The sequence below is a fragment of the Mauremys reevesii genome, linkage group 21 (assembly GCF_016161935.1).
Source record: "Mauremys reevesii isolate NIE-2019 linkage group 21, ASM1616193v1, whole genome shotgun sequence".
Taxonomy (NCBI): Eukaryota; Metazoa; Chordata; order Testudines; family Geoemydidae; genus Mauremys; species Mauremys reevesii.
The window spans coordinates 15,334,788-15,360,144 of NC_052643.1; the positions used below are offsets into that span (position 1 = coordinate 15,334,788).

General features: G+C 43.8%; 1 protein-coding gene across 8 annotated transcripts in view; it reads left to right on the top strand.

The window, feature by feature from the left end:
• Positions 1-25,357, top strand: part of MORN1 (MORN repeat containing 1) — a 317,167-nt gene that overhangs the window by 132,815 nt on the left and 158,995 nt on the right. For 2 of the 8 annotated variants that reach the window (XR_005590378.1, XR_005590382.1), the window contains one exon: positions 8,002-8,213. The exons of 3 other annotated variants lie outside the window; for them this stretch is intronic. The gene's annotated coding sequence lies outside the window, so the exon portion shown is untranslated. Of the gene's footprint in view, positions 1-369; positions 433-1,463; positions 1,676-8,001; positions 8,214-25,357 lie in introns of those variants that run through there. 3 more of the 8 variants (XR_005590380.1, XR_005590381.1, XR_005590379.1) reach the window with 3 other exon arrangements.

Sequence of the window (25,357 nt, forward strand, 5' to 3'; positions counted from 1 at the left end):
CCCTCCAGCTCCCATTGGCCAGACAGGAAGAAGCCAAGGCTACAACATATTTTTCTTACCCTGGTTATAACAGAGCTTGGCCTCACCCACAGCAACAGGCCACACCACATCATACCCACATCAACCACAACCACAATCAAGCCATGCTCAAGGCTGGACAATGATCCTGGCAGGTAGCCTAGCCTCACCCTTCTCCTCTCCCACCCCAGTCTAGAGCACTCCACTTTCCAGGCATTGATGGTGAGGCCTCTCAGCCCTGGCTACTGCTCTCCTTCCACACAGGGAGGTTTCCTAGTTCTGGGGTACAGAGCAAGTCCCTTTGGGCTGCAGCCCTTTCATGTCTTTCCCTTCCCCTTCCTTTCTTCCCAGAACACCCAAGCAAGGGGAGTGTGAGTCTGACAGGCAGCAAAGATCAAACACCGGATTGATGGAGCCTTGTCTTCTTTCAGGGTTCTTCCAGACCTAACCTCAGCTCCAAGGGCTCTCGGCAGTCAGCATTGGCAGCTCCTCCTGCCCTGCAGGGCTGCCTGGGCCTGGCCCTTCGTGCTGTCTGTGACTGCCACAAAGGGTTAACCCTCATTAACCAGATGTGTAAATAACTTAGACATTTATCTTCACCAAATCCAACATTGCTCTGTTGTAGGAATGTCTTTATTTTAACCCTGTCTGTGCCAGTCCATCTGCCTTGGATTTGCCCAGAATTACCCAAAGTGAGAGGCAGGAGAGCCCTTTGCATTTCAAGAGAGTGGGAGGGGGTGTTCTTGCTCTGGCTAGAAAAGCATTTCTCACTTCCTCCTCCATGACTTTAATTCCACCTCCCTCACACATTTACCTAAGAGCGCAAATGAGAAAGGACATGAAGGATTTATGGGGTTAAACTGCAAAAGTTCTAATGACTGCCCGGAGGGAAAAGGAGTGTGAGTGTGTGAGAGAGCAATTCAGCATTTGGCTGCATCCCAACCCAGAGAGGGTGCAGGGCTCTCTGTGTGCTTCCTGCCGAGGGTGGGGTCACCTCCCATGCCTTCTTCCCCTCTTCCCCAAACTGCTTTCAGCGCCACATTGTTAACATCTGGAGCTAAAAAAAAATCAACATTGTTTCCTTAGCTGAAGCAGAACATTTTCATGACTGGGGAATTCCTGCAGTTTGAAACCAGCCAAAAAAAGAGTCAAAGGGGTTTTAGCTTCACTTCCCCCAACCCCCTCTTCTTTCAAAAGCAGGACAAAGTTTCTCTGGAAATTTGGATTACACCCACCCTCTCTCCAGAGAAAAATTTTATCCAGAGAGATGGGCCCAAGGTGCCAAGCTCAGATCTGAATGTCCCCAGAGGTCAGGGATATGTTGGGATGCGGAGTTTTGGTTTGAGATTCATGGGCTCCTGATAGGCAGTCCTGGGGATATAGTAATGATATTTAGCAAGGCTGTCACAGTTTTAATCTGAAGCATTTTATGAACTTTGTTTAAGGCTCACAACCCCCCTTGGGAAGTATACAAGAGTTGCAGAGGGATCAGCCACCAATGGGAGGAGAGGCAGCAGCTTTTGAATTGCACATAACAGTTTAGCAGAGGAAGTGAAGAGTCTCATATCCCACTGAGTGTACGAGTATTCCCTGGTGGCCTCCCGTTCAAGAACTGACCCACATCAACCCTGTACAGTACAAGGTGGCCTGGCTAATGGTAATGTAATTAACATTAGCTATTTTGCAAAGAAAAGCTTGTTGAATGCACATACTTACAGATTTAACTAAAATCTAATAATATCTGGGCTCATTCTGAACTGTTGCCTTTACAAAAAGGACCATACACACTGGCCTGCCTGGTCTAATACTGTGGGGCTTGGGGATGAGGTTGGACCTGTACAACTCCCCAGGTACTTCCTACCAAACAGGGTGGTGCTGAAGTTCAGTGGACTGGCAGTAATGGATGACTGCTCTTTAATTAGGACATAGGAATGACCAGTCTGGATCAGACCTAAGGACCATCTGATCTAGCGACTTCTTTTTGACTAGTACCTGATGCTTCAGAGGAAGGTGTAAGAACCTCGCAATAGGCTGATGTGGGATGATCAGTTAGAAGTAGAATGGCTGGCAGTAATGGAATAGTGGGAAAGAATAGCCTACCACAATTGCACTGCCAGCTGCATTTTGAAAAAAAACTTTGCCTACTAATCTTACCTTTATAGAAGCCTTAAAAATAGCGAGAGATGATAACTGTATGGTATTGTTCAGATTAGTAACCTGTAGCAAACTTTGTGGCATGACATTTATACAGTGCCAAGTGATTGACAGCCCTCAGCTCCAAAGCGGAAGCTGCTCTAGCAACTCTCAGTGACATAGCTTTGTGGTGTAATCAACAGTTGTGTTCTCGTTGCCACACATGGAGACCTTTGCTGCCAGGATGTGATATTGTTCCAACGTTGTTCCCTGATTGGAAGGCTGGGATAACAGATGAAGCTGGTGGAGTATAGATTAGGAAGAACACTGAGTGTGTCTGGAAATATCATTTTGAGATCTCAACTGTTCCTTTGATATGACTTGGGTGAGCGAGAGCATGTCCAGTGTTGAGACAGGTGAAGAATGGGTGTCATTTGTCTAGAAAATGTGGCCATATTTGAAGTGCACACTTGAGCTGTCTTAAATGGAGGAGAAACCCCGTCAGTTGCCCATCTGTTTCCAAACTCCGTTAACAAACATCCCTTTTCTCCCTTGCCCTAATTCCCCTCTCCCACTCCAGCTATGAGTTTGCTCTGTAATTAGGCTATTTAGGGGCTTGATGCTGCGAGGTGCTGATGTTCCACTCCCATCACCCTCTTCCCAGGAATGGGGGATGAGCGGCACCTCTCTCCTTGCTTGTTTCATAAAAATCCATCAAAACAGACATAAGAATAAACTACAAAGGCAACTTCCCTTTCTGCTGTTTTCCAGCTGCTTCCTGGCTCAGGCGGGGCTCAGTTGTCTTCTTCAGCACTTACCATCTCCAAGGTCACCCCAGCACCACTAGAGATGGATAGTCCCTCTGCCCCATTACCCAGCAGAGTGGAGGGTGACCTGTGAGAATATCCCCATCAGAATCTCTTGAGCCTTTGCACTGAGGAACCATCTGACAGTAGTTCTGCATTTTGATTGGCTGACAGCCTGCTGTGTAAATATTTGCCCATGAATTGGTTGTCGTGTGGAAGGTGCTAAGGCACACAACCAATCTTTTATAGGGTCTCTTTCCTTATCTGAGCTTTTTCTCCAAGTCATTACTTGGTTTCTGTCTAATTTTATCACTAGCCCTTTGGAAAATCCATTATGTTATTCCCTCTTTTAAATGTAGTACATATGATGGCAGCGACCTGCAGAAAGTCAGGTGTATTCAGTGAGATCCTAAACCAGGGCACATGCAGGTGTTTGTTGTATCCCAATAGGAAACCACTGGTATCCCACCCAAAGCAAGAATAATACTTAGTTCTGAAGTGGCACTTTTTGTCTTCAGTGTGCTTTGCACACATTAAGCAATTAATCCTCACCATACTCCAGTGAAGTTCCGTTATTATTTGACTATTGCAGATGGGGAAGCAGAATGGATAAGTGACATGTCCAAGGCCACAGAGGAAGTCAGTAGCAGGGCTGGAATTAGAGTTTGTGGAGAAAGGATGTATTATTATCCTCATTTTACAGATGTGGAACTGAGGCACAGAGAGTTAAGTGACTTGCCCAAGGTCTGTGGCAGAACTAGGAATGGAAATCAGATCTCCTGAGTTCTAGTTCAGTGTCTCTTCCATAAGACCATCCCTCTATTTTTTGCTAACATTAGCACTTTTGTACTATCCATTGGTAGTACTAGTACATGTGGCAGTCTTCCCAAGTAGCACTCCTCTGGCACTATTCTTGGGTACCACTCGTATTTTCACACTCTCTCTATATGTAGCAAGTAACTTAATAAATACCTGTGCCTTGTTTAAAGGAATTTTGAATCCTCTTGATTCAATGAACCTTTTGTTGGGAGCTAAAGTGAAATTATCTTAACACTTCTTGCCAAATGTTTTTAAGACTCAATCCCTCCTGGGCCTTCCTCAATTGTGAAAAGCTGTGTTCAGTTTCTTGGCCTGGTTTTTCACTCACTCAGTTAATCTTTCTTTGACTTCTGATAAACTGCCAGGGAGCTTAAAATCAGCCTTGATAACTCCCATGTAAAAGAGACTGAATTTATCAGAGGTGGTCATTGCAAATTAGTTCTCAATTTCCATTCTTTTTTACTTTGCTATAAGAACTCCCTAAAAAAGAAGAAGCTGGTGGGCATTATTCTCAGAACCAAAACTACCATCAGCTTTATAATGGATTCAGCCCTTCTTTCTTGGAGCACAGACATTGCTCTCCTCAGTGTTTCTAATGATCTCGCCCACACTCAGTGGGATTCTCATCTCTGTGCTTTCGCAGCTATTGGCTGCTTTTGATATCTTAGCTCATCAAATGTTACTAGACAGACTACATGCTTTATGTAGGTCATTGTGCAATTGCTTTGAATGAGTTTGCTTCATATCTTAGTCAGCAAACTCAATTCATATGTTTAGACTGAGATTCTTTAGCGCATGTTCACCTTCTTATGGTAGGGTGACCAGATGTCCTGATTTTATAGGGACAGTCCCAATTTTTGAGTCTTTTTCTTATATAGGCCCTATTACCTCTCCCTTCCCCCCCCCCTCGATTTTTCACATTTGCTGTCTTGTCACCCCGTCTTACGGGAAGGATCTGCAGTAGTCCATATAGAACTTAAGCCTTTGATATTTATTGTATGCAGTCACAGTACCATTAGCTGATACTATGGGCAGACATAGTTTCACCCACTATACGTTAGGTAAGCGACACACCAGTCCAGTTTTCTGCTGCTGCAAATCCACTCAGATGCTCCTTTAAATCTCTCTGTGTTTAGATTTGTAGCTTTTAAGGCCAGAAGGCACCTCTATGATCATCTAATCTGATGTGCTGCATAACAGGCCAGGTGCTTGCTCTCTGGCTGACACCTTTAACCTTTATCATTTATTTTACCTCAATGGAGGGTGCTAGTGCACTAAAGCACATGTATTCACCAAGATTGTGTGCACACAATTGGCAGTTGGGCTCTGCCATCAAGTCGAATGAGACTGGGGTTTGGACCCTTATTGTGTTTGTCTACATGTAATAAAAGACCCTTGGCACAGATGCACTTGGCCCAGGGCAGCTGACTCAGGCTCATGGGGCTCAGGCTCACAGGGTTAAAAAGTGCAGTGTAGACATTCGGGCTTAGGCTGGCACACAGGCTCTGAAACCCCATGATGGGAGTGGGTCTCACAGCCAGAGGTGGCTCTATGTTTTTTGCTGCCTCAAGCATGGCAGTCAGGCGGCCTTTGGCGGCGTTTCTGCGGGAGGTCTGCCGGTCACATGGATTTCGTGTCATTTCTGTGAGTGATCTGCCTGTCCCATGCCTTCGGCACCCACCGCTGAATTGCCGCTGAAGCTGCGGGACCGGCGGACCTCCTGCAGGCATGCCGCCAAAGGCTGCGACTGCCGCCCGCACAGCGACCGGCATACCGCTCCCCACAGCTTGCCGCCCCAGGCACGCGCTTTGTGCGCTGGTGCCTGGAGACACCCCTGCTCATAGCCAGGGCTCCAGCCCAAGCCTGAATGCGTACACTGCAATGTTTAGCCCTGCGAGCCCAAGTCGATAGACCCGGGCTTTGAGACTTGGTGCCATGGGTTTTTATTTCAGTTTAGACGTATCCATTATGAGTTGAAGGGAGGCAGGCCGAGAACTGAGGCTCATTAGGGACCAATCTGCCTTCCCTCCCATAAGCAATTTTTACTCATGCAAGGAGACACACTGTTTTCAGCGGGAATCTGGGCGTGCAGGTCGGGGCTTACTAGCAGCCAAAGGGAGCCTATAGAAATCATTACAAAAGGTAGAAATACTGATAGGGGTGATACCCTCCTGTGGTTAGAAGCTGCAGCTGCAGATAATACTGCAATTGTAAATAAATCAAAAGTCTTTCCCGACCTGTGGCTTGGGCAGTATAAACAGCCTGCCACCACAGGAGAAATGGGAATGCTCGAGTCAAATCAGTTCTCATTTACTCACTTCATAGGATTATTGTCTTCAGGATGATTTAAAGAGCTGTGCGGTCACTAATCAAATGCTCAGTCCATTTTCATTTGGAGAATAGAGTCAAGGAAATATGCACAGACAGAACCAGCAGGTTAAACATCCCTCAGTGCTCCACTGGCATCACTGCCCACTCTGAGAACAAGAGCTGAAAAGCAAACCCCCAGCATGGGGATTGTTGGAGACAGTTGGTCATTATTAATAATTATTTGTACTGTATCACAGTAGCACCTAAACAACTCTAAATGAGATCAGGGCCCCATTTCCTAGGCATAAACAGACACATAGTAAGAGGTAGTCCATATCCCAAAGAGCTTACAGACTAAAGAGACAAGGCAGAAAAGATCTGTAAGCCTTTTCCTTGCTATTTCAGGATGAAAACCTCACATCCACATCTTCAGCTGCCATGGATATTAATGTTTTTCTTGTGTGTGGATGCATTAAAAAAAACCTAACAATCTACAGTAGCACTGACTCTTGCCATAATTCCTTCTCACACAGCCTAACCCCAGCTCCTTCCAGCATTTCCTGTGCACTTGGAGAGGCTGAGAAAGTATCTGCCACACACTCAGCCTGGGGCTTGCTTCCTCCTGCTTGTCCTGATGTTGTACGAGCTCAAACATGGAAAAATGCTTCTGCTGCCATTGCTTGCTCTGTAGCCGACATCTTTAACCTTTCATTCTCAGGAGGGAGGACAAGTTCCATCATGTTTAAAACATCCTCGGATTGTTCCCATGCACAACTCTGACGATACTTGCTCTGGTTTTCATTAGCAGCCTATTTACTTACCAACCATTGTTTCTAAGGTTTTTAAATGTCCTGGATTGTTGTTTATTTTTAAAGGTCTCTCTGCAACTTTTATTCAGTCCATTGCTGTTCTTTACCACAAAAGAGGAACAGGCGATCTCACTGGGAGTTTGGATTTAATGCAAATTCTAGAGTCTTTTTTGCAAATTGTGGGTTTCACTAAACCTTTTTTGCCTTCCATGGAACATTCACCCTGCTCACCGCTTCATTTAAACCATCGTATTCCCAGGAACATTTAAAATTAAAAAGTTTCTTGCTAACTAAATGGGAGCCTGCACTCTGCAAAGAAGAAAGATTTTAGTTTGAAATGACTTTTGCCCTCCTTCTAGGCTGTATGAGGGAATAAAAGAAAACTTGATATTGTTCCCAGAATTCTTTCTGCCAGAGCCAAATGGTGATCAAACTTCAACGGTTCCAAGTTTGGTTGTTAATCTAGAACTCATGGTTTCCAAGCAGTGTTTAGATCTGGTAAAATAATTTCGCCCCTTCATACCCTCTTTCAAACTCCATAATAAGGGCCTCCATTTTTGGAAGTGACTAGTGATTTTGGGTGCCTTCATTTTTGGGTTCCCAACTTGAGACACTTTCAGGTGCATGATATTTCAGCAGGTGAATGCTGTCTTTAATTGGGCACTGAAAATCACTAGTTGTTTTTGAAAATATAGGCTAAACTCTTCTTCATTGTTCTCTTCTACAGCGCCCGGAGTGACTCCCTTAAGAAAATGGCTGCCCAAGTTCTGTTAGTCTGGGGAATTGGGAATTTCTCAGTTCTGATGCCCACCCATGCTCAGCATCAATGGCTTTTATGTGGAACAGTTGCAGCCACAAGATCTAGGCAATCATGGCAACAATGCAACGGCAATTCAGGGCTCCAGGTCAGGAGGAAACCTGCCACTCAGCTTTGAATTACAAGAAATCACAACTTGCTCACATCATTCCCCCTATCACGGAGGTTTTAGTAAAATAATCAGCCTGAATCTTCCTTCAAAACTCAAACTAAAGCCTAACTGAACCTGATTTGAGCTTTGTAAAAGTTTGGATGTTTTGACTGGTTTTCATTTTCATGCATCTCCTAGAACAAGAAGCAGAAGTGCCTAAATACCACAAGAAAACTGCTCCAGTGAGATTTCCAACCCAAACTGCAAATCCAAGAGGTTCAGGGAAGTACCTGAACTTGTAGATGCTTTTCCAATCCAGACCTCTGAACCTTTTAAAATTTGCATAGCCACTAGCCTGAGTCCATGGACCATTGACATGTTGCACTTCCCCATTCTCTTCTGCCGTCTTGTGACCTACTCCCAAACAAAGCAGATGTTTGGTTCTTTATAAATCTCCCTGTTTTTAAAATGCTGGTGGTATTGAATGAAGCGGCATGTCCAGTTCCTGGATCTAGTGTGTTTGGTAGTAACTAATGAACAGAGGATATTAAAGTTCAAACTCTTTGGAGCTGGGGTACGTGAAAATCTAACCTGAGATGTTGTGCAAGACCTTTCGAAGCCCAGAGAGAAGGAGAAGGGCCAACTGAAACATGCCCTACCTTGCATTCACTTTGCTTTGCTAATCTTGGCATATTACTCACTAGCATGAGGTCCACAGCAACAGCAACTGTTCTGATGTGGGAATTAGCATAAAAATCAGCCTGTCATCCTTTAGATATGGTACATGAACTGTCGTTAATTCTCTAATGGGCTGATGGTGGGCTAATGCTGACACCAGTCTGCAGTGCTTAGCAAACAACATAAAGTATCATCCCCAAACCGCATGATCTGCTAGCACCCCAGTTACAGTCCGAAAGCTTGTTCCCTTCTCTCCTATCTGACTGGAAAATCTCTGCCTGGGCCATGTTCAATTTCAGGTGAGCATTTCAACTTTATCTCAGCTCCATTTGTTCTGCTTTGCGAGATAATGTTTGTGCTGCACTTTGGAATATAAAACGCCACAGAAGCTCTCAGTGCTATCATTACTGTTGTTGTTTGCAAGGTGTACCTAAGGTTCTTCCACTCTGCACCATGGCTTGTGATACTGCTGGTGGCAAGGCTCGGTTGAATGTTCAATGACAGCATCACGCTGCAGAATGGCTCATCCATTTGGGCTTTCTTTGATGGAGCACAAAGGAAAGAATAGATTAAAAGACTGTAACTCTGGTGCCTTTTAAAAGAACTGTGCTGTGCCTTTGAGGCTAAAACTGAGAGCTTAGTGGGAAAAGTCCATTGGTGCTATGATGATGGGCTCTACAGAAAGATCTCAGATAGACAGAAAAAGTTCTTTGTCTCCTTTTTCAGTATTTACTCTGTGCATCTAATGGAACTTCAGTTACAATTGACTTCATCGTTGCCCCTATATAGTTCATCAGTTTCCCCTCTTGTTCATGTGGGTCTTTCATAAAGCAACAGGGGTGATAAAATCATATTTTAAATAGGAAAATGTGTATGTAAAATAACATACATTCTCAGCGGGTTTCAGCAGCTTGTTTCAAACTAGGACATAGTTTTACCTCTTATTTTGACACTCACTAAATGTCAAGCTGATAGTCATTCCTTTAAGGTTTAAAATGTTTCAGTTAACATTCTGTGTGATGTCTGTACTTCTTGGAACTGTCTGGGACCAGAAGCAGAAATACTACAACAACATGGAAGAGGATAATTCCTCGGCATTTATAGCTCAAGCTGAAAGCAAGATGTACATAAAATCTCACTTGAGATGTCCAGAAGAAAGATGTTCAAAGATGGTTTGAGAAACATCCAGGTCTCTGGGTATTTATCAGCAACTGCACCTCTGAACCATTTGAAGTTTAATCAGCTCTAATTATACTGCATGTTCACGGTTTCCAAAAATAACTGCCACCACCGACAAATCTCTTTCAATCAAACCATTTCACCCACCAGGTATGTCGGTTTTTCTTCCTAAATAGGAACAGTTGCCATCAAGGCAACCCATATTCACAAATGGTGAAATTCACCCCAGTACAGAAGGGACTTGAAAGTGGTGCATAGGTCTTTCATGCAAGGGTGAATTTCAATCACTGTGCTTAGCTTTAGAACCAGTAATCTAGGACCCAGTTTGGCAGCAAATATATGAATGATGCTCTGAGATACTGCTAGGGAAAAAATGCAACTGTATTTCCTTTTCTTCTGTATTTACCAATTAAAAATAGTTACACCAGATAGGCTCCTCACGATAAAAAACATCTGGTTGGCAGAAGTGCCCTGTCAGCAGACAGCAGCAATTACACTGAGGCTGAACAACAGCTTAATTACTTACAAGGCAGCTCCACTGACAAAGGGAGCCACTGCAAGCTAAACAAATCCCCCAACCAAAATCATCCCTGAAATTAGAACTATTTAAAAGAAAATCTCAGACCACAAGAAATCAAGCGAAATAGAGGCTAGCCCCACACGTAGCTGCAGAGTGGGCTGTGAGTGGAAATGTTCATTTATATTTGCGTTGGTGCTTTTTATTTTTATATTCCCATCACGCTGTAAATGGCATGTTTTGGCTCTAGTTGAGGAGGCAGCATATCCCAGCTACTTGGAGGAGCTTTAAAGCGGGTCTTTGACAGGAAAGCAGATGAGAAGGAAGAGACTATTTATACAAAATCCTGTGTATTTGACCCAGCAGTCTCTCAATTTCCCCTTTTTACTTGCTTCCAATAGCTTACATTTGGGGATGAGCTGTTGATCTCTGTTTCTCTTCATCAGACTCTACATCCATTCTGCTATCTGTCTACCATAGGTATTTATACAGTCCCTGGCACTGCGATATCTGAGCCCTCACAATCTCGCTGTCTCTTTAAAAAAAAATAGGGCTGTCAAGCGATTAAAATAATGAATCATGATTAATCGGGCTGTTAATGATAGAATACCATTTATTTAAATATTTGTGGATTTTTCTACACTTTCAAATATATTGATTTCAATTACAACACAGAATACAAAGTTATAGTGCTCACTTTATATTTATTTTTTATTACAAATATTTGCACTGTAAAAAACAAAAGAAATTGTATTTTTCAATTCACCTAGTACAAGTACTGTAGTACAATCTCTTTATCATGAAAGTTGAACTTACAAATGTAGACTTATGTACAAAACATAACTGCATTCAAAAAAAATCAATGTAATACTTTAAGGTCACAAGTCCACTCAGTTCTACTTCTTGTTCAGCCAATCGCTCAGACAAACAGTTTTTGTACATTTGCAAGAGATAATGCTGCCCACTTCTTGTTTACAAAGTCACCTGAAAGTGAGAACAGGCGTTTGCATGGCATTGTTGTAGCCTGCGTCCTGAGATATTTACATGCTACCATAATACAAAGAATAATAATATAATCTTATTCTTGAAAGTGATGAGGGAAATGAATGACAAACCAATGTAAGGTAGCTGGGTAGATGCATATTTGAGATATTTCTGCTGATATGCCCCAGCTTCAGTGTCTGTAATGAAATCACAATTAAGAATGGGAGATTGGAGCATTTTGAAGCCATGAACTAAAATCAGAGAACCAGTGCACCACTCTGTCAACCTGGGGAGAGAGCTGTTTAGAAAAGCTGTGCATTCTGTAGCTAGGAAAAATATGACAAGAGATCTGTGTCAGGCAACCAGGAAAAAAAAGAGCATTGCACAATCTAATCTTGGTAATTCTGGGAATGCAGCGTCTGGCCCAAGCCTCCCTTACATTTGTGAGCACTCGGGATATAGATCCAATACAAACGCAAGAGCATGATTTACTTCTGTGTAATATAAACACCATCGAATAACATTTCGACAACACTGTACTGACATCACTTTGGAAATCTGATTGGGGTCCCTCAAAGACAATTAAAAATAAGCCCCATCTCCCCTTCCAAGTTTTATATCACCACAATTCTTTGAGGAGCATGTCAAGGAACATAAATAAAAAATAACTTCCTGGCCGTGCAGTAGGACATAGAGGGGGAAATAACTGACATGCGGAAATGGTTCTAAGGAGTCTCCTGGAGTGAAGCACCTTCAAGCCCAACCCAAGACTGAAAATGTAAAGTTTACTGTTTAAATGATCCCTGTTTGTCCGCTGTGCTTCAAAGTGTGAGGGGGACACGCAGAGCTTTAGTCATACATCTCTAAAGTACAGAGAAATGAATGGATGGGAAATATGGGATGGCCCTGTGGCCAAAGCAGAGGAATGGGTGTTAGGAGACATGGGTGCTATTCCTGGCTCTGCTGCTGACTCACTCCGTGACCCTGGGCAAGTCATTTCACTTTCTGTGCACCAGTTTCCCCTCTGTAAAATGGAGATAACGATCCTGGTCCAGCTACTGTTGAAGTCAACAACAGTTTGTCCACTGATTTCAGCAACAACTTGGCCCGGTTCAAGAACTCTCACCTAAAAGTCTTAACAAACTGTTTGTCAAGTGCTTTGATAGTCTTGATTCTGCAAAGTGTTGTCTAAGGTTCTGAACATCCCTGACTCCACTCACTTTAGCCAGCCGGTACACATGATCTAAATGCTATTTGCAGAAGCAGGCACCGAGAGGTCCTAGCTCAGCTGGAGTGTCTGTTGCAACATCGCAGAGTTGGTGGGAATGGGCCTTTAAAAGGTGGCCAGGTGTTTGCTTCCTCTCTTTTGCCCCGTCCTGTTCTCATTGTGTCTGTCACAGAGAAAACCTCCCAGGGGAAAAGAGGAGATGAGATTTCAGTGTGCGAGATATAAAACCCTCCCCAAAAAATGTGTGACCAATCGCAATGATGAGGTAATGTTGATAGCTTATCCTGCACGCTAGTGAAATGATATCCATGCCCGGAAAAGGCAGAGGCATGAATATCACACCCGCTGTCCACAGCCATGTTCTCAACCATCCAAGCTTATGCTTTCCCTGTGTGCCCCCTAAGATCTGCAACCATAATGAACAGGCCTGGGTTTTCTCTTGCTAACACTTGTGCAAATCAGGAGTTAACCTCATGGAAATCAATGGCAGAGGAGAGCAAAGTCCAATAAGTGGGAGTGTGGACCAAGGAGATATGACATCAAATATTACTGCTGCTTAAAGTGACTACAGAAATGAAAATAGAAAGGGCTGCCCAGAGACTAGTCTGTGCTTTGGTATGTACTATAAACACCCTTGGTGAGCTCACAGACAGGGTCTGCCAGAGGAGACCACCACACCCACAAGTCAAAACCACGGTCAAGGAAAAACAGGCCCCAGAAAACTCTAGTCCATTTCTATAGCTTTTTCACTTGTCTTTGTTTAATTACTCAGTCCCAGGTGGTTAGGAAAAAGAGTTTTCTTCCTGCAGCCCCCGGGACCCTACATACCTTCACCTGAAGGGATACACCATAAGTTGACACAAGGAACAAAGGAGACGGAAGCATCACTAATGGGCCCTTTCATATCACTGGTGTTAGCCCAAAAGAATTGACTTCTGCCATAGGAAACAGGGAGCCAGCTGAGCAAAGGTGCAAGGGCTTTCCTCATCCCAAAAGACCCAGTGCCAAAGCAACCTGGAAAGGTAGCGGATGGAGGCACCACAACAGTTAGCCAAGCAATGCTGTTAGAACACCTTTGAGAACGTGGGACATGAAAAGCAAGAATAGCTGCCTGTCTGCGGATTTGGCATAAGAGGGTCAATAATTCTCATTTGCTCAGCAGTGCAAGAGAAGCAAACCAAGGGGTTTTTGCAAGATAATCCAGCGGGTAGAGTCTGATCCTGCCTTGCTGCAGGGCCACCAGGAGGCAGGAGTGAGGCCGAACCATGGAACAAGTCTCATTTGCATGCTGAAGATTGTTTAAGGCTTTGCCAATGCAGAGACCCCCATGTCTCCATCCATACCCCACTCCTGTTTCATCCTGTGCTCTTGTGATTGAGGACACAGGCGCATGGCAGTGCAGCGACAGGGGAGTTTGAGACCAAATATGCAGAACTAAGTCTAACATTACTTCCACCCGTGCCTAGCCTCTCCACTTGCACTTTTGCTGGAGCACAGCAGCTACATGTTCTCCGCTGTGCCTTGCACAGGGACTTGTGGGATTGAGGCCATAGTAAGATACATTCCCTGGCCCATGCACAAAAGCTTGCTCTCCACGAGAGCTGACACCATCACATATGCGTTGCTCCGCACAGCCTCCTTATCTCATGAACAGCACTAAAGACAATCCAGCAGCTGGCATGCCGCCTGGTTTCCGAATTCCAGCGTCTGAGCCATTAACATTATGGATGGGGCAGTATTAGGTGGATGCAAAGCAAACGAATTGCAGTCATTCTGAGAAGTGTGTCCAGCCAGGAGGAGATGGTGGGGTTGGTTGGGGGATGCAGAAAGGATGGGAGCCAACAGGAGACACGTAGCAATGTTTAAACAGACTTTGTTTTTTCTTTCTAAATCAAAGAGCAAGCGCCCTTTGAGGCTCTCCCTCCGGTTGATCAGGGGAAAGAGCGCTCTGCCTTTGATGTCTCTTTGGAAAGCCCGGTTGCCAGTTGAGGAAATGGCAGCAGGAGGATGTTTGAACTTGAGCCTGTACACACAAGTGAGGGTGAGAGAACAGCCAACTGTTGAATCCCAAGGGGTTTGCCAAAGCCAAGTCCTCAGCCAGCAATAGAATCTAAGCTGTAGGTTCTCAAATAAAGCAGGTAGAGGACTCTGTAAAAGGTGATCATCAGAACATTAGTGTCCCGCTTGTTTAGATACAGATTGGAGGGGACATGCATCCGACGAAGTGGGTATTCACCCATGAAAGCTCATGCTCCAATACATCTGTTAGTCTATAAGGTACCACAGGACTCTTTGCTGCTATTGGAGGGGAAGGCAGCTATTGTCCACAGCTAGCAACGAGCACATAACTCATGAATGGCTGAAAAATTCAGGACCATACAAGTAAGCCATGTGCATCCCTAATACCTAGAGATAAAGGTTTAGATCCAGCTCTGGCACGAGCAGCAGCAATCCCAATGAAGTCAATGGGAGTTCACCCCACTTACTCCAGGGCTGAATTTCACCCAGAGGGATTATTCCAATAGAGGAACATAAGGATCGCCATACAGATCAGATCAAACCAGCATCTAGTCCACTCTCCTGTCTCCAACTGTGGCCAGCACCAGCTGCTTCCAAAGAAGGGACAAAAAGAACCCTGCAGTTGGAAATTAGAGGAATACCTATCTCCAAGGAAAGTTCCTTCCTACTCCCATTACTTAGAGACTGGCTAATACGGGGAAGGAAGAGGGCTTACGCTTTTTATATTATATCTATTGAAGCCCTTGCTATTCTAACTCTGGCCATTGTATTTCTGTTTTGGCTCTCAGCATTCTCCTTCTTGGGTGTCACTTTTAGACCATGTTTGGGTAATTCTAACTGTCTGTATTGAACAGTACTGGGTAAAATATGTAATTGAAACTTTTTTTCAAATAAAATATGGCCTTTGGAAGGAAACAAAAATGTAGATTATAATGGTTAAATCCAGGACCATTAGATCATCTAGTGTGACCTCCTGTATCCCAGTGGACATTACATTTCACCCACTTACTCCAGTACGGAGTCTAATAACTTCTGTTTGACTAAAGCGTATCTTCCAAAAAGGCACCCTGTCTTGATCTGAAGACATCCTGTGATAGAGAACCCTCCACTTCCCTTGGTAGTTTGTTCCAGGGATTAATCACCCTCACTGTAAAAAATTTGCACCTTATTTCTAACTTGAAGTTGTTTGGCTTCAGCTTCCAGCCATTTATTCTTGTTCTGCCCTTCTCTACTAGGTAAAAGAACCCTTTAGTATGCAATATTTTCTCCCCACGAAGATACTATATGTTGTAATCAAGTCAACTCTCCATCTTCTTTTAGATAAGCTAAACAGTCATTTTCCCCAGTCCTTGAATAATTGTTGTGGCTCTTTTCTGCACCTTTTCCAATTTTTCAGCATCCTTTTTAAAATGTATACACAATATTCCAGTGTTGTATCACCAAAGCCATCTACAGAGGTAAAATCATCTCACTCTTCCTACTCACAATTCCCCTGTTTATCCATCCCAGGATCAGTTTAGCCCTTTTTGCCACAGCATCACAGTGGCAATTGTTTGTCCACTGTGACACCTAAATCCTTTTCAGAGTCACTGTTTTCCAGGATACAATCCCCTATCTGTAGGTATGGCCTGCATTCCTTGTTCCTAGATGTATAACTAAATGCTGTACTAAAATGCATTTTGTTTGACTGGGCCCAGTTTATCAAGCAATCCAGATCACTTGGTATGACAGCCCTGTCCTCATTTATTGAAACAAATAAAACATTTTCATTGTGTTTCAGGTTGGTTTGTGTTTTCCTGCTCTCTCTTCTCCTTCCTCCCCCATTGCCATGGTAAAAAAGGGAGGGTGACGAAACCAAAAAATGAACTGAAATGGAAATTTTCAATTCAATTAGTTTCACTGAAAAATTTTGAATTTTTTCAACCACCCTTACTTACTATTGGGCTATATATTTTCCTGCTGTGTTTCCTTGTGCATTTAGTAATATGGGTTGTTTAAGGGCCCATTTTTTATTGTGCTTGTGGGGCAGATCCTCTGCTGGATGGAATGTGAATAGTTCAACTTTGTCTCATAGATGCTATACTGCTAAGAGTTAACAGAGATTCTCTGTGGGAAGTGACAGAGACCTAGATCTGCATTCTAGCCCTGATGTTCTGAGTAGCTATGGTGTGCAGCATTGTGACAGTCAGGCAGTTCCTACATGATCATGAATTTGTTACAGTACTGTAGCATGCAAAAGGAAGCCCAATTCTCGGATAACAATGTAAAACACATCAGCTCTTTGTAATATGTACATGTATCTGTTTGCATTCCAAGTGTCACTGGGTGGGGCCATAAGGAAAACCAAGAGCAGCTGTGGTGGTGAAACAGAGTGAATAAACGTTTGAATTATTGTTAACACATGTACCACTATAATAAAACCCCGATCTGATCAGTTACATGAACACAACATATTGCTGAATAACCCCCCTCTGGATACATTTGTATTCCAAAACATGTCATAAGGAAAGATTAATGGTTTGGAAATGGATCTTTTCCTTGGGATGCAGATTTCATTTCCTTGCCTGATATTCTTGGAAACTTTTCAAAAAGCTGAGAGTGGGGGGGGAATAATATGAGGTATTAAACCTGTCCAATGTCTTGTTTAATTAGTACAGCAGTCAGGCATGAAGGGGACAAACTGGAAGCAAAGGATGCTCACCTGCTCCATGGAAGTATCTCTTTTCTCTGATCATTGGCCCCCAAAACAGTATTTTGGGAGTTGGGGTGATTGAACCTGGGGAAGTTTGGAGTTTAGCAAAACGTTTTAGAAGCTGATTAAAGAAACCAATTTTCTCTCCAATGGAAAATGACTCAGAATGCAACAGAACCAGTTTTCTTATATAAAGAGATTGGTTTCCATGCTACAGAGTTGAAAGAATCTCAGTTTCAGAACCTCCCAATCTGCTGGAATCTTTAGAAAAATACTTTGATCTGGTCTTTCTCATCTTTTCAGAGATGGCCAGATCCCATCCTAAGGTACATCCTTTGCAACCTGATTCAAGTCAATGGACCAGTTCTTCAACTGGTGTAACTTGCCTATATTTTGCAGGAGACAAGATAATCTTTTCTGGCCTTAAAATCTGTGACTAAATTAAGCCAGTTCCAAGTCAATGTAGCTGTAACCATTTACATTAGCTAAAGATCTGTGGCAATCAGTGTGTCTGGAGTATATACCACATCAGGATTTGGGCCCTGCCAGTTGCCTACATCTCTCTCTCAAATTCTTCTTCCACTTATGAATCAAGCAACCATCTTTCCATCAGCTTCACTCTCACTGATGCTTAAGAAACAGAATACAATGAGAGCAGAGATAAATTACCATTGTGGACTAGTTCCACACCAGGAACTGAAGACAAAGGCATAAAATACAAACACAGTTATTATCTTACAATTAAGCCTGTTTCTGAGGCCTTCATGCTGCTGCTGTCCACAGCAGTGAAGCCAGGGAGTATGCAGAAAGTTTTTAATTATTAGAGGTTTTACTACAGCATGTTGCATTCTTAATGCAACACATGGAGCTTAGCATAAATGAAGCAAGAGTATTGGGCCTAACTGCTATTACAATGTTGGTATTAGTAAGAAAGAAAGAAAGAAAGAAAATATATTTAATTTTAGTTGCTAAGTTCTTGCTCAGCTGATGGTCTTCTCTCATCTCAAGGTGCAGGGAATTCCCACAGGTAGAACACTCTTGTTAGCATCACTGGGTGCTACATACACAACCCTTCCATCAAATTAGGAGGAAGACGCATGCCCTGTGATCATGGTGTGGTCTTATCTGTACTGAAGATGGGTGAAGTGGTTCAAATAAAATAAAAATTGGGCCAACCTTTCCTTCAAAATGACTCTCAAGTGCAACTTTTTTGAGGTCATAAAAAAACTTGAGAGCTCCTGCTTTTTTATATTTCCATGCCCCTTTCTGCTTCTGGGTTCTGCCACAGCGCATCAGTTGTGATGCCAAACTACTGCATTCAAGTCCATTCTGATGTGATAGAGAGCAGGAGGTGTTGGAAGTTTCATGAGAAAGCTGGGCTTCATCTTGCCGATTTAGGAGATCAGGGCTCTCGGAGAAATATAGGACCAGCTCACATTCCAGCATATCCAACTGCGAATAAGAGCAGGGGAGAGCAGTAATCTTTGACTGTATGCCCCTATCTGGCAGTGACAACTGGCTGGGGGAGAGGTCTGCTCTGCATCCCTACGTTCACTGAGGACTAGAAACTTCTCAGATGGATCCCATTGATGGAAATGACCCACTAGAACCAGTTCCTTTCAGTCTGGCATGCTTATCCCTAACCAGTTGGGCTGTGGCTCTCTTGTTCTCAGTATTTGCTTCCCACTTTTCTTCCCTATTCCCCATTTCCCTTCCATCTGACGGGGTGGTGTCCACATCCTCCGAGGCAGCTTGGCTGCAGACTTGGCCCGTCTTGATTTTGACTGGTTTAGGGATGAACTCCCGTTCCTTACTCAGAATCGTTCAGGGTTAAAAAGAAGAGACAAGGGCAAAGAGTGCATACATTTGGGCTTAAGACTCGGCATGAGGAAGAGTGGGATGAATTTCAGGAGAGAGGTACATGCAGCAGGATGGCTGTAAAATCCAGTCACCAGTTCTGCAATAGCCTCCATACACCCTCCCTAACCCACCCACCCCCTTGTTACAAATTCTGCGCCTATGACAAGGAGGGCCAGACGAGCAGCATATGTGACCTGGAATCGCCACGTCCCGTCAATGATGCACTAACAATGGAATGAAAATCCCTGTGCAGAGAGTACAACACCACTGTGGTATGTGCTTTAGGCACCCAGCATAGAACTCAGACCGAGATGCAGCCTAAACAGCTGACCCCTTCTACAAACCAAGGCAAGAGGAAAACCCCAAACCTCAGAAAACTGAAATGCAGGGGATTGCTAAATGATATTTCCTTATCTATAGATAAATGTTGCCCCCTCCCAGTCTCCAGACAATTGCTAGGGAGGTACTGGGAGGGGGGAGCAGGCGTGGGACGGTGAGAAGGCCTGCAGACGGCATTCAGACTTCAGCATCATCTCCCCAGCACGTCGCTAGAGATGTTTGAAGATGTCAGCCAATTCTTCTAGCAACAGAAGATGCACCAACGGATTCCTGCAAAATGAGAGCATTGGGAGTGGGGCCTCTGGATGGACAGAGCCCAGTCCATTCGCCAGCTCAGAGCCCGGATGAAAAAAATGAGCTGCAGCTTCAGTCGCTGTGCTCCCCAGCAACACTGCCTTCAAACAATGATTTATTTAACAATGATAATAAAAGAGAATCCTATTGGCTGAACCCTGCCTCCCCGAGGGTCCCAATTTATTACACACTCATGCATTGGCTTTGGATTTCCAGAAAGTTTCTTTCTTAGATATGTGTCGTCTCTTATCAGGCACAATCTGAGCTGTTTCCTCTGTTTCCAAACGCACTTTTAAACAATTTGCTAGGGCTGGAAGTTGGCTTTATACAGCAGCTCTCATGCCCAAGGGATCCTGAGGCACTTTAGCCCTGATCCAAAGTCCACTGAAATCCATGAGAGTCCTTCCATTGACTTCAGTGGTTTTGAATGGGGACTTCTGAGTTACAGGTCTGATGAATATGCTAAAGGGGGCCCACATCTCCTCAGGTCCACCAAATGGGCTTGGGTTTTTGTTTCTTGAGCCTTGAACTGAGCCCCAGATGTGCCATACTGTTGGGATGCATCTGCCCCAGAAAACGTTGGTTCAGTTTTCCAGCAATGATGAAACTGCACCTGTGTTAGTAACAGCACTAGTCAGCGCTAGTGTAGCCAGGACTTGAGCACTGTTGCCACTGGGTGACCATCAGCTTTGTGTGCCTCAGCAAGGGACGAGTTAACTGGGAGGCAGATGAACATAGACATGAAGCGCAAAGGTTGCAGAGAGGGTTAGAACAGAGCAGTTGCCCTGTGACAGAATAAAAAAACATTTAAAGCTTGTGACACACAGGACAGCAGCTACGATTCAGTAAAGCATCCCTTCTTTAGTACAACATTTAAGCATGTGATTAACTTTAAGCATGTGCTTTGTGTGTGCTGAACATTAAGCATGTGTTTAAATGCTATCCTGAACCAGAAGGAACTTAAGCATGTGCTTAAACACCTTCCTGTTACAGGGCCGGGGATTAATGGGAAACCCACGGATTAAAGCTAACCTGATCGTAATTACATTCTCCCTAGATAATAATATCTCAGCTATGGAAGGGGTTCACCTACTTAATAACTGTCTGTGAGCATAGAATCATAGAACTGGAAGGGACCTTGAGAGGTCATCTAGTCCAGTCCCCTACACTTGTGGCAGGGCTAATTATCTAGATTATCCCTGACAGGTATTTGTCTAACCTACTCTTAAAAATCTCCAATTATGGAGATTCTACAACCTCCCTAGGCAATTTATTCCAGTGCTTAACCACCCTGACAGTTAGGAAGTTTTTCCTAATGTCCAACCTAAACCTCCCTTGCTGCAGTTTAAGCCCATTGCTTCTTGTCCTATCCTCAGAGGTTAAGAAAAACAATTTTTCTTCCTCCTCCTTGTAACAACCTTTTACATACTTGAAAACTGTTATCACATCCCCTCTTGGTCTTCTCTTTTCCAGACTAAACAAACCCATTTTTTTCAATCTTCCCTCATAGGTCATATGTTCTAGACCTTTAATCATTTTTGCTGATCTTCTCTGGACTCTCTCCAATTTGTCCACATCCTTCTTGAAAGGTGGTGCCCAGAACTGGACACAATACTCCAGCTGAGGCCTAATCAGAGCAGAGTAGAGCAGAAGAATTACTTCTGTGTCTTGCTTACAACACTGCTGTTAATACAGCCCAGAATGATGTTCGCTTTTTTTGCAACAGCGGTACACTGTTGACTCATATTTAGCTTGTGGTCCACTATGACACCCAGATCCCTTTCCATACTCTTTTCTAGGCAGTCATTTCGCTATTTGTATGCGTGCAACTGATTGTTCCTTCCTACATGGAGCACTCTGCATTTGTCCTTATTGAATTTAATACTATTTACGTCAGACGATTTCTCCAGTATGTCCAGAGCATTTTGAATTTTAATCCCATCTTCCAGAGCACTTGCAACCCCTCCCAGCTTGGTATCATCTGCAAACTTTAAAAGTGTACTATACTCTGTATGCAATTATCTAAATCACTGATGAAGACATTGAACAGAACCAGACCCAGAACTGATCCCTGCGGGACCCCATTCGTTATGCCCTTCCAGCAGGACTGTGAACCACTGATAACTATTCTCTGGGAACAGTTTTCCAACCAGTTTTGCACCCACCTTATAGTAACTCCATCTACTACTCTTTGCTCATCAATAAATAAAAAAATAATTGCCAGACATTAAATTGCTAATCAAGTTCTTAAGGAGACGAGAGGATGTCAAAATACTTGTGTGAATGTATTATTATAAATCCCTTAATTATTATTATTAATTGTTGAACACTGATGAATATTTATGGGGCCCCATAGGTGTCTTTATGGCACTTTGCAAACCCTCCAGAGACACCACCCCTTCCATCTGTAATCTAATTCTGCAGTGGAAATATGATATGCGGGATAACAGTTCAAATATGTAATAGTAAGAGGACAACACAAGCATGATGGAAATCAGTGATGGGAACCAGCATAAGAGTCCCTCACTTGAGTCATCAAAGGAGTTTGAAACCTGAAGGTTCAGTGCTAAAAGCATGAACCTCCCTCATGAGCTAAAGAAATAACTCCCCCAACCAGTAGCAGTTGTAGACTCTTACGTGGAGTAGCCACAACAAGTAGACAATGACACACATTTTACTAGGGTGGATGACACAACATAAGAGAGAGGTTTTCAGGAGGGATTTAAAGGAGGGCTGGAAATGGGAATCTGTTGTAAGCATAAAAGCAGAGCAAAAGGGAGACATGAAATGGAGGCTTGGGGGGAAACAAAAGGCCAAAACCTCCATGTACTTACAATTGTGAGTCACTTTACTCAAGTGAGCAGTTATGTTGATGTTAATAGAAATGTTCCCATGAGTGGAGTTACTCAGTATCAGGCCCAAAGAGAGTAGTTAGGAGGCAGGGGTGGGATATAGCGAAGATGTGAGGCCTTGAAGATGAGGGTGAGGAGCTGGGACTTGATGTGGTAAAAGACAGGAAGCCAGTATGAGTAAACGCAGCTCAGGGTTGTCATTACACTGGATAAACTTTGAAATATGACCTACTAGTTATGGACAGGATAATATTCTAAACAAGGAGAACATATCTACGGCTGCTCTGAAGTGCATCCAAGACCTTTAAAAGTGTCATATAAGGAAAGCATCTGTCATATGTCGCATGTTTGAAATTCCTGTTATTTGTTCATCACTATACTGTGAGATGCATGCTACTTACCAAGCAGCTCATAAACGTGCCACCAGCATTAACTGAAGACTTTCTGTCCTCTTAAATATATAAGCAGAATAAAGCCAAAATTAAAGGTGGAACAGCAGCCTTGAAGAGGTGTTAGCATGTAGCTGTGGAGTTGTCATGCCTTTTGTTTTCTGCATACCACCTCTTTAAAATTCTGGGTAGAGCTTAGCAATTTGTTATGTTATGAGAGTTGCTATAGACAGAGGAGATGCAAACAGCATGTTCTTCCCTGGAAACTTTGTTTGTTCGTCCTTTCTTATCATCATTTCCCTTAGTCTTAAAAAAAAAGGACATTTCCCACTGAAAGTGCATATTTTGCTTTTTGTGTATGGAATTATTATGAGTGAAAGGGGTGGTGCTGCTTGTATGGATTAATTACTGTCATGATTTTTGGGGGGGGCTGTTATCTTTGCATGGGGTAGATTGAGGAGGGGTTTCCTGTTTGTACCCCTGCCTCCCTCTGTACCCACATAAACTTCAGAAATCCCATTTGCAGCCTGCAAGATGCCTTTTTCCCAGCTCTCAGGCCTGATCTCCCTGCTATTTACAATATTATTATTTTTATTAATTATTATTATTGTTTATTTGTTTATGGTAGCACCTAATAACCCCAACCAACATTGGGGCCCCATTGTGCTAGGCCCTGTACAAACACAGAGTCAAAGACAATCCCTGCTCTGGAGAATAAAGGAAGTGAGATATAACATACAAGGAGAATGGCCAATGGGATGGTTTGCAAAGAACATGTTGGTGCCATGAACATAAACCCTCATTTTGGCCGGCTTTCTGTTTTGTTTTGAGTGGGGTCTAGTTAGGCAGGGATCAGCTGAGCAGAGGGCCAAACAGAGGAAGAAGCATGCTGAGGGGAGGATAGTAAGTGGAGAAGAGAAAAGAAGGAGAGAGTGTAACATGGAGGGTCAGTAGGAATTAGGCTAAGGTGAAGAGATGCCAGGGGGTTGGAACACACCACAAGTCAGCAGATGGGAGAGAATGTTCATTGAAAGCACTTGTAGTATGATGCTGCATAGGCACCATACTCGCCCTGTGCTTTGCAGGAATGCAGAACAGATTAAAGGCTTGGAAAAGTGTCCCCTAGCTGTTCCAGATTCTCCTCCAGGTCCAAACTTCCCCACTGGTCATGAACATTGGGGTTTGGTTTGGCCCCATGATAGAGATGGGGACTCAGCCCCAAGTTGGAAGGAATTCAGACCTTGTGTCGCTGTTGGTCTCTCTCTAGTTAAAGCATGATTCCAGCTGTAGAATTATGTGTACCAGCATGTATGTTTGTTCCATTCTGAAGACTATTCTATGGAGTCTTGGTGATACAGAAAAGAAAGGGCTCTTGACTAACCCACAGTCCTGACTGACCCGTAGGTGCCTCCTTTCCTCTGCTCTATGCTCAGAAACAAGCCCTGCAGCCATCAGTGCTTTCTGTGCCATATCTGCATTTTTCCTCATCAGCACTGCAAATGTCCTGAGGTTTGGATAGTTAGGAAGCTACGCAGGATTGGGCTTGATCAGTACTTGGGTGGGAAACCTGAGCCTCAGAGGGAAGCTAAGGATGCTATGGAAAATGGTAGTGATTCAGTAGGTGGTACTCTGCCTTTTCAGACAGTAATGAACCCAATGTCCTAGCATGCTGCTAGGGAGCTTGTGCCAAACTTCTGTGTAGTGTTATTGAGTGCTATTAAGCAGCTGCTGCCTTCCATGCCAGAGGTGGCTGCACTTCAGTGATGAGAGAAGTCCTCTATATATAGCTTGGAGAGCACTTTGCCTTCCTTTGGGATTAGAAGAGCACAAAAAAAATGGAAGATATTATTTTGGTGTAATTTGTTCTTTGCAAATCTCTTTCATTTGATTCCTCCTTCAAAATATCTAATCTAATCTATTGCCATCCACACTCATTATCTATCTATCTATCTATCTATCTATCTATCCATCCATCCAAAGGGTACCAAATATTCCCCTCTTTCCTAGAATGAACCCTGCAGCGCTGGCCTTTGTGGGGGGGAGGGAGAAGAGGGCTGAGGATGTTTCAGTGCAACCCTTTGAATCTGAGCCTTGTGAGACAAGGAAGAGTCAGCAAGGAAAAGCCTTCATGTGTCTCACAGCTGCCTCACTATCAGAGTCAAGGATCTGATTTCATCCCTGAAAGATCCCATTGTCTCCAGTAAGGACTGTGAAATAGCTACTTGCTGAGTGACAGTGAATGGAAGAGCAGCTGGACAAGCGGGATGGTTCTCGCCTGGACCCCCGCACAGCTGCACACTGGAACAGCAGATGTCAGGATTTGATGGGCCCCCCGGAGGAGAGCAAGCAGGAGTCAAGGCTCTGCTCCTGTCAGCTTAGACGGGACCCTGCATGGCAAATCCCCTTCCAAATGCAGGTCTGATCAGCCACTTTCTGCATCTCCCTCTCCATGTAAAGAATATGGTGCCACCAGCTGCTCTATCACAGAGGCCCTTCCCCCAGCAAAATCTCCATACCAGACTT